At 51.9% G+C, this 9163-nt stretch overlaps 1 long non-coding RNA gene across 1 annotated transcript; it reads right to left on the bottom strand.

Moving 5' to 3' along the window:
* Positions 1-3711: 3711 nt before the first annotated feature.
* Positions 3712-4503, bottom strand: LOC135405930 (uncharacterized). The gene is made up of 3 exons (XR_010426105.1): positions 4363-4503; positions 4123-4285; positions 3712-4035 (listed from the first exon to the last, which is right to left on the bottom strand). It is a non-coding gene; the product is annotated as an uncharacterized LOC135405930 (long non-coding RNA).
* Positions 4504-9163: the final 4660 nt, after the last annotated feature.

Genomic DNA, 9163 nt, shown 5'->3' with positions numbered 1-9163 from the left:
AAACTAACTGTCCGTCTCTTAGGTGCCACTAAGAGCACGGGGTTTATTGACGTCAAGGTTTTTTGTGGTCAAGACCCCTGTCTTCGGAAATTGAGAAGATCCCAGGGTCACCAGCAGATTTCCTGATCCAGGATAAATATCTCGCTTAATATAAGCTAAAAATGTCTGTTTCGGATCGCCATTTGTAGCAGGGGACCCTTGTATAACAAGGAATGAGTCAACTCCTCGTGGATGGTAAAACCAAGAGAGCTTTATTCAAAATTGCCACTCTTATATCCCTGTGTACCATGTGACTTCTTCAGCCAATAGAGTTATATGTGACTGCGCATGTCCTCTCGGGCCCATCACCCTGGCACATCCCCTGTGCATCCAGACACGCCTCCCACAAGGTCTCACGTTGTAACATAACCAACAAGACTCAGTCATGTCAGGGTCTGTATAATTGATGGCTTTATAAGACGCTTCTACCAGGTTTAACATTGATTCCACTCCCCTATGTGATACCTTTTCTTTTTGAAATGATCCAGTAGGAATGACCTGTGTACCTTTAGATTCCTGTGACATTGAATTAGTAAGGACTTTATCTACCTTTTCCCTTTCTTTTTCTTGACTGTTGTCTCTAGATTTCCTTATTTCCAAGCTGGGTCCTAGTAATTGGGAATAAACAGTTAATGGCTGTTTCCTTATTGTTACATATTCACCTGGGTCTGCAGACAGTCTGTCTAATCTTACTCCCCAGGTTCGTCCAGTCAGCCACCCTCGGTCCTTGTGATTCAGAACTTGCACCTGTAAATACTCACAATTGGAGGGTTCATTAGGGAGTACAAACCCTCCAAATGCAGGGGGCTCACAATGTGGTGGTCCCCATTGTACTCGTAAGTACCTGTCTGGTCTTTCAGGTCTCCAGGCAGTGGCTATGGTCTCACAACCCCAATATCCACAGTGATAGTGCCCAGGAAAATTGCAATATGACTTCCCTGGATTAGAAGTTGGGCACCAATATGTGGCTCCCTTATTTACTGTAACAGAGGGTTTTCTTCCTCCTTTGCCACATTCTTGGGGTATATTAGCCATTAACAGATCACAAACTGTCACATTAAATTTAGGACCTATGGCAGTTATTGCCTTCTGAACAATTTTTGAATCTTTTGACCTGATTAAGGTCCACTCAAATGGCTGTGGGCACATCCCAGAGAACTCGCAAGAACTATTACAATAATGATTGACACCAGATTTTGCCCCATTTTGTTTGAGTCTCTTCCTTTCGCTCTCAATGGTCTCTGCTTTGAGTCACCTGCTTCCCCACACGTTTATCTCTCTGCCTTCCTTCGTCTGTTCCTGTGCAGGGAACAACGAGGTTTTAGGTTCTTCTCGGCAGCAGTGATACTCTTCGGGGGATAGACTCAATTTGCTTAATTTTCCCCCACTGATTCAGGCTGAGACTCATCTATTTCAAGACTTTGGATTCTATTTATTAGTCCCAACAATTCAACATACCTCCTTCGATTGGGTTTTTCCAATTTCCAAGAAAATCTAGTTTGGCACAATTCTATCAGTGCCCTATTCCAATTGGTTTCATAAATTTCCCAAGTCTCTGGGACTAACCACTCCCAACCACAGAAAGCTTTTATTATTTCAGCGTTTGCCATTTGTTCCCTTATGGATTCAGTAGAACTCGTCCTACACTTCATACAATGAGGTTGTCCCCTTATTGATACACAGCGCCACTTCCTATCACACTTCTTGCACTTACACAACACCCAGCTGTAGTGTGTGGACTCTGGATGTTTTATACAGGGTATTCCGTGTGGGCTACATCCCTCCGGTATGTCAGTTTCTACTTCACAACAAAAAGGTAAAACAGTTTGGGTCCCCACTACCCTATACAGTCCTGAGCCTCCAGTCTGTTCAGGTATTCCCTCTAAGTTCCAGGAAACAAAGTGCACTCTCCTTAAAGTCTGATCTTGGGGTATCTGAAAGAAGGAATACAGGCTGGACCTTACGACCTCTCCATCAAGGTTCATCTGTTGGCTGTACTCTCTTAATCCTCATCTGCAGGTCTCCGGGGCTCGATGTTACTTTCCACTCTGAATCTTTTACTGGTCCTTTAACTCTTGATGCATGGGTCCACCCTCGCTCAGCTGTTCTCACTGCCGTATCTGTGGTGAGAAGAACAACAAAGGGCCCCTCCCATTGTGGAGTTAGAGATGTTTCTTTCCATGTTTTAATTAACACCTTGTCACCTGGTTGAAATTTGTGTATGGCCATGTCTAAAGGTGGTCTTTGAGTTACAAGTCCCTTTTTCCTTAACTCCTGCCTTCTTTTCATCAATTCAATGATATACTCTCTTAGGAGGGTATCCTCAACCTTTGGATGATCTGTTGGGGCTCCGAACTCATAGGGCATGCCATACAACATTTCAAATGGTGAAATCCCCGTATCTGTTCGAGGTTGAGTCCTGATATACAGTAGTGTCAAAGGAAGGCACTTCACCCAATTCATTTTCGTTTCTAGCAACAATTTGGTCAGATGTTTCTTAATTTCTCGTTCATTCTCCCTACTCTTCCTGAACTCTGTGGATGCCAAGGGGCGTGATATTCCCACTTGGTTCCAAACAACTCTGTTACCTCTTTAATCACTCTGGAAGTGAAGGAGTCTGGACGTATGCATCTGCTACCGTCTTAACTGCTTCCAACGCCAATTCTTTAGATATATCCAAATGTTTCAGATCAATTCTAGACTGATCGTCCCTACTTGAGTAATGTCCTTGACCATAAAGCATGTCTACAGCCTGTCTCACTGGTATTCCCCTCCTCTCCACCTTTTCGTTAACGTAAGTTGTAATTAGTTTCTTCCACTCCGTCTCAAAGAGGGACGATTGCACGGTGGAAAAAAGCCCATTTGTAACTGCACAAATATCATAAGGTGTGAGTCTATAAGGTAAAAGGAATGATTCCAGCAGGCCAACTGTGAAGGGTGCTCCTAACCCATACTGAACAAGAGCTTTTTTAATGTCCTTCAGCATTGGGTAAGAGATAGGCCTCCATTCTGGAGCTTTACCCTCCTCTAAGTAAATTGGAAAGGCCTTTAGGAAATCTCTGTCATTGGCCTGAGCAGCCTCCTCCCTGAAAGACTTCCAGAAGTTTGGATGGTTTGCCTGTCTCTCAGGGGAGTGCTGGGAACAGTCTGAGTGGGTGTCAGATAACTGGTAGGTGGGGTGGGCCTCGGTGGAACAGGCCCTATGGGCATGGCTGTGTTTGTGGAAGCTGGACTTGACCTTTGGCCTGGCCCTGCCCCTGAATTCCCTTCTGTCCCAGGAGGGAAGACTTTCTGGGGAGGAGGTGGAGCTGGAGGGAGAGGCCGTGGGTGTGGGTGTGTCAGGGGTGGAGTCCCTGACACGCGCAGGTGGAGGCAGAGGTGGCCTAGGGGGTGGTGCTGAGGGAACCCACCCCCTTCTTTCCCGCACTGGCGTTTCCCGCAGCAACTTTTCCCGCCTTCGCTCCTCGCTCCTTGCCTCCCTCCTTCCCGATGCCATTTGGTTGGTGCTGTGATGCAGCTTCATTCTCCCTCCTGCCATCTTGTGACTGATGGAATTTGTGTGCCGAGGTGATAGTCGTTTTAGTGGATGAGAGTCTCATACGTGATTTCTCATGTTTAGTGGGTTAGCTGTCTCCTAGCTCATTGAATGCATTAGTGCCCTCCCATGATGGCGGTCTGATGGGAAAAGGAAAACTGATGAGCTCCCTCTGCCCTGGCATCGGGCAGGTGCAGGGTGTCCCTGCCCTTCCCCCTGTGCCATTTCCAGCTCCTGCAGGAAGCTGAACCTGGGACTCACGGACCAGGGCAGGGCCAGGACTGCTGGGGCAGGCCCTGGCACAGCACAGCACTTGCACCCCCTGTGTTGTGAGCCAGGCAGAAGGACACCAACCTGAAGGGGATTTGGATCCCCATGGTGAACAAATTCATGACAAATGTGTCATTATTTCTGTAGAGGGGGCACTGGAGGGATAAAAGACCAGCATGCAGAGCCTGTCCCTCCAGGGGAAACACAAGTAGCAAGAGTGAGGCCCTGGTGCTGCTGAGCCCCTGCTGTGCCCATGGGGGTGACAGAACCACTCCTACTTGGATGCAGTCCCTGTGGAACCAGGCGGTTCTGCAGGCTGGGCACACCAGGGTGTTGAAGGTCTTTCTGTCCTCCACAGGCTCCAAGCAGATGAGGCATTGGGTGCCCGGCTCTGGAGTCACCTCCACTGCCTGCTCTGGGCTGTTTGTGGGGCAGTAGGAGCTGGGGGGAAAAGGGGTGGGTGAGGTGAGAAGTGCTGGGCCCTTCTCTGGTGGTGGCAAGGAAGGGACAGGAGGTACCTGAATGGTCTGTGGAACTGGGTGACACAGCCTCCCTGCTTGGCACGGGGCAGGTGGAAGCTCAGGTCACAGTGTCTTCCACAGCAGGAAATGGTGGCCCCGCTCTGGCCACAGATGCAGCAGCTCTGGAAAGAGCAGAGCAGCCCCATCAGCAGCAGCCTCAGGGCGCTCCCTCATGCCCGACCGTCAACCGCGGCCGTTCCCAAAGCGCCAGGCTGATTTGTAACACAGTCTTTTGCTGTGGGAGTGTTCTGGGCTCCTGAACACTCCCTCCTCACCAGCTTCCAGCAGTTGTTCGTTGTAGTCTCTCCTCATGAAGTCCGAGGAGATAGCTTTGAGTCCTTGCTCTCCTGCTGCTGGTGATCTCTCCCTCTCGGTGTCCCACCTCGGTCCGTAGGCTGCTGCAGTGCAGCTTATCAAGTGTACGCGTCCTGGAATCTTCATTCCTCTAAGTCAGTTTCTGGCTGCCCCCGGTCAGCTTCGGCAGGCAACTCTCGAGCCTCTCTTGGCCCGTCTCCAATTTCTCCTGGGATTCTTCTCCCAAGCACCGAGCTGATTTATCAGCCCGTCCACTTGGCTCTGCTCAAGTGCTGAGCCTCAAAATCCACCCCCCACCAGCCTAAATGCAGTGGGGGGAAAAAAAGCCCCCTAGCCTTGGCCACAGGCAGCTCGGTTCAGTTCTGCACTGTCCCAAGTGTCCTGCAGCTGCAGGGGGGGGAAGGAAGGCCTGGCCTCCTCCCTCTTACCTCAGGTGCTGTGAATCTCTTCCTTCCCAGCACACACTCCAAATGCTGACTCTAATTCCCCGGAGGGGAAGAGAGGGAGCCCAGCCACCCCCTGGCCTTGTCCACCTACACGCAGCAGACACCAACAGCAAAACAACCAAGACAGCACTGCCAACGGTTTCTGGTGCTGTGATATGTGATTTTGAGCAGAAGTGAACAACATGGACAGTGACTGGCTCTCCAGGGAACACTGCCCTGGCACCCAATCACCTCTGAGCCCCTCGACCTCTCAAGGGGGGCCAATTTCAAAGTATGACATCGGGTTAGATGTTCTGACAGTGTGTGTTGCAACAGACTGAAGATGCACTCAGACAGCAAGTTGGCAGGCAAGGAACAACAAACGCTTTCTTTACAGCAGGCTTAGTTTTATAGTCTTTTTCTTCTGTCCACGTGCAAATACCATATCTCCTTGGTTATATGTTCTTGTCCACGTGTCCAAGCTCATCCTCTGATAGGCGGTCGGCATCCCTTCGCGTGCTGGCAAGTCTTAAAACAACACCTGTTATTTACTGCAGTTGTTCCTCTTTTCTGCTTTCTAAGTCTCGATGTTTACATTCTTTTACCACCTCACAGCTGTAAGTGCCCAAATTCAAGGCCTGAGCTGTCTGCAGCCCAGTTGTTTCCCACAGGTGTGAGGGATGTCCAGGTCGACAGTACTCCCTCAATATCTGTGAACCTGTGCCCAACTGTAGCCTGTGGGCAAGGCTTTGGGTAACAGACTTTGTGTAAGTTGTTACCTATAAAATGTGTATCACTTTAGTTTTAATTCTGTTGCTGGGTAGTGAATCCGGATGATAGGGAGAGAGAGGCTTTAACCCCTCCTCCAAGTTGGGGCCGAGGCCGACTTAGTTACCTGTAAAGGGCATTCAGCAGGACCACGAGGAGGTGCGACCACTGCGGCTGAGCCCAGTCAGTAACTCTGCTCCCCCTTAGGAGAGCGATAGTTACTCCCGCCGTTTACCTGCACTTCACTGAATTTCTTCCCTTTGACATTGAGGGCCCTGGGCAGAAATCCCAGCGCGTCAGCCCCCGCCGTGGGCCTTGGCGAGGCTTGGCTTTAATTAAACAGTCGGATTGCCCTGGTCCGCACCAGTTCCGAGCCTGGCGCTGAGCCCTGGCCAAGGCGGGGCCCTGGGGTGGGGCACCTCTGGGGACCCTCCCCCACCTGAACCGTGGAGCTGATGTGTCCCCACTGGGCAGAGCAGGAACCCTCCAGACCCCTATTACACCTGGCAGCACAAACAAACCCATTCTGGTGGTGGAGGACCTTCCAATCAGCAGTGCGTGTACCCCTGGATTAAGGGGACCCCAATGTCCAGTCGGGATTAGCACTACCTCAGTGGAAGTTATGAAGACTGTGTCCCTGTTGGATAAGTCCAGCCCAGTGCTGGCTGGGGTACAGGGGCACAGAGCGCTGGCTGAGTTGGGGGGGGGGCACAAATCGCCAGCCTGTTCCCTTGTGTCGCATGTGATTGCTGTACCGGGGCGTGCGACAGAGCCCCTTGCCTCCAGTTTTTTGGCATCCTCCTTGCTTTGGGGTGCTTTCGAGGTGCCACTGCTAGAGGTTTCTGAGGGCAGTCCCTTTGGAAGTGGTCGGGGGCCCCACAAGTGAAGCAACCTTCTCTGGGTCTGGCCCCCTGCTGTGTCCTTAACTGAGTACTCAGTAAATCTGATTGATGTGTTAAAGAACCCACCTCTTGGCAGGCACGAACTAATTCTGAGATGCTACAAGTTTCCCTTTTAGGAAGGGTTTGCAGAACTCTTTTACAATCAACATTAGCATTTTCAAAAGCCAGTCTTCTGCTAAGGATTTCTCTGGCTTCCTCATTTTCAATCTGCCTATCCAGAGCAGATTGCAACCGATCTAGGAATTGCGTGTAAGGTTCTGTTGGGCCCTGTATTATTTTTGTAAATGACAAGTTTGCGTCTCTGTCTGATGTGGGTAGTTTTCTCATTGCCCGCATGGCATGTTTTGCTATGACTTCGTATACTTCTCTATTGTACCCGGTTTGAGCATCTATGGAACGATAGTTCCCATCCCCTGTGAGTTGGTGTGCTGATACCCCTGCTTGTGAGTCATTGGCATAAGTGGAACAGATTTCTCTAAAATTGTTCAGCCATACATTGTACTGTGTGTTAGGGAGGCTTATTTGTAACAGGGTTCTCCAGTCATGAGGCATGAAGATGTGTGTGGAACTCAGTGACTCTAAAAATGCAAGCGTGTTAGGGGATGATACACCAGTTTCTCTTATTAACTGTCTTAGTTCTTTGGTTAGTTCATGTGGCAATGGTTGGAACCTGCGGCTTTGACGTGGACCGATAATTACTGGACATGCTTGTATAACTTGTAAGTCCCTAGTCCGCAATGCCTCTTCTCTGCATAAAGCCCATCTATCGATTGTACCCTCTCGGTATGTCGCTTCATCCCTTGCCGGCGGAGCTATCCCGAAATCCCCCTCCTCTTCCCCCCATTCCTCCCATTCCCCCCCCCTGCAGCTCCGGCGAAAGCGGCTGCCTGTGGGTGGGCGGTGGTGGTGGATGGGGAGGACGGCACAGGGGCGGGGAAGGACGGGTCGGTGTCCGTACCGCGTGGCGGGCGAGATGGTGGTGCCCGCCTCTGGGCGCGTACTCGGTGTTCATGCGCGGGATGGGTTGGCAAGTAAGCTGGGCTAGCCCCCCCACCCCCGTCACAGGACCCCTTGCTGCTGTCCCACAGACTGGAACCTCGCATCTGGGGCCCCGCTCCCTCCTGCCGACCCGTGTCCCTTGGGCTCCCGGTTCCCTTCCCCGAAGTGGAATTGTGAACAGCTCCACCCCCTCCCCCCGCCGCGCTTTGTGTGTTTAAACTGCGACACGTAAGAGTGGGGCTGCTGCTCGCAGCGTGAGTGGGGGGGGGTGTGTTCGTCGTTCTTTGGTGGGGTCTGCTTAATGCAGTCATTATAGTTTGCCAGGCTGGATAAGCATTGTTTGCTTGGGAGTCCCCTCCCCGAGCCTTGAGTTTGATAAGACTGCCTATTTTGTCCCATATGTGAATGTTGAGGGCTTCAACTAGAGGTAGTTCTGGTACGGCTGCTTTAATGAGCCACACCAACTCTGATAATTCAGCCCTTGTAACCTGAATATAGTAAGGATTCAGCAGAGCAGCCAGTGCTTCTGTGTCCCGTGATAGTTCAGTGGGGAAGAAGTTTCCCATGTTACCTTTGAGACTCGGCGCTGCTGCGGTGCCCTGCTGAAGAGGGTCTGTCGGTTTGTTGATTTGTGTTGGCTCACTGTCGGCTGGGCTGTGGCATCCCGGCGGCGGCGGCTGATGTCACAGTGCAGGTGGCAAGCGGCGGCAGCAGGCACGGGCAGCTGTAGCGACGGGTGCGCGGCGGCTCGGCGTGGTTCCGTGTCCGGTGAGCGCGGCGTTCGCAGCGATGGCAGCGGCGGCTCCGGGGGCTCCCGCGGTTCGCTGGGTGGCGCAGGGGTCAGGGCGCGCTGTATCGGAAGGCGCGGCGCCTCCGTAAAGCCCGCGCGATCTGAACACGGCGCAAGGGCTTTTTGCTGGCAGTGCTTTTTAAGCACACCGCAGGGTCAGTCAGCAGCGGTGAGCAGGCGGGGAGCCGCGGCCAGTTTCTGCGGGACAGAAAACTGGAACGGGGGCTCCGCGGGGGTCAGCGGTGGCTGGGGTTGCTAAGACGCGGCAGCGGCAAGCCGCTTCTTGCACGTGGTCCACACAGTCGGTAGCGAAGAGCCGCTTTACCAGATGAGCGACACTCGGGACCAGCAGGCTTTTCCCTGACAATCTTAAGGTGCTCCGTGGCTCGTTCTCCGAGCTGCAGGCACGTCTCACCCAGGGAGCAGTCTTAGGAATGCGGGGTGCGTCCCAGTCAGACTCACTGCTTTGGATGTTGCGTTGACCCTCTCCGCTCTCTCGGTGGCTGCTTTGACCTCTCGGTTTCTTCTTCAACTTCTTTCTTCTCTTCTTCCGTGCACTATCTTAATATTTTTGAGCTCGCTAAACTAACTGTCCGTCT

The sequence above is a fragment of the Pseudopipra pipra genome, chromosome W (genome assembly GCF_036250125.1).
Source record: "Pseudopipra pipra isolate bDixPip1 chromosome W, bDixPip1.hap1, whole genome shotgun sequence".
In the NCBI taxonomy this organism is placed as follows: Eukaryota; Metazoa; Chordata; class Aves; order Passeriformes; family Pipridae; genus Pseudopipra; species Pseudopipra pipra.
Note: the sequence above shows the minus strand (reverse complement) of the source record. Positions and strands in the feature narration are given on the sequence as shown.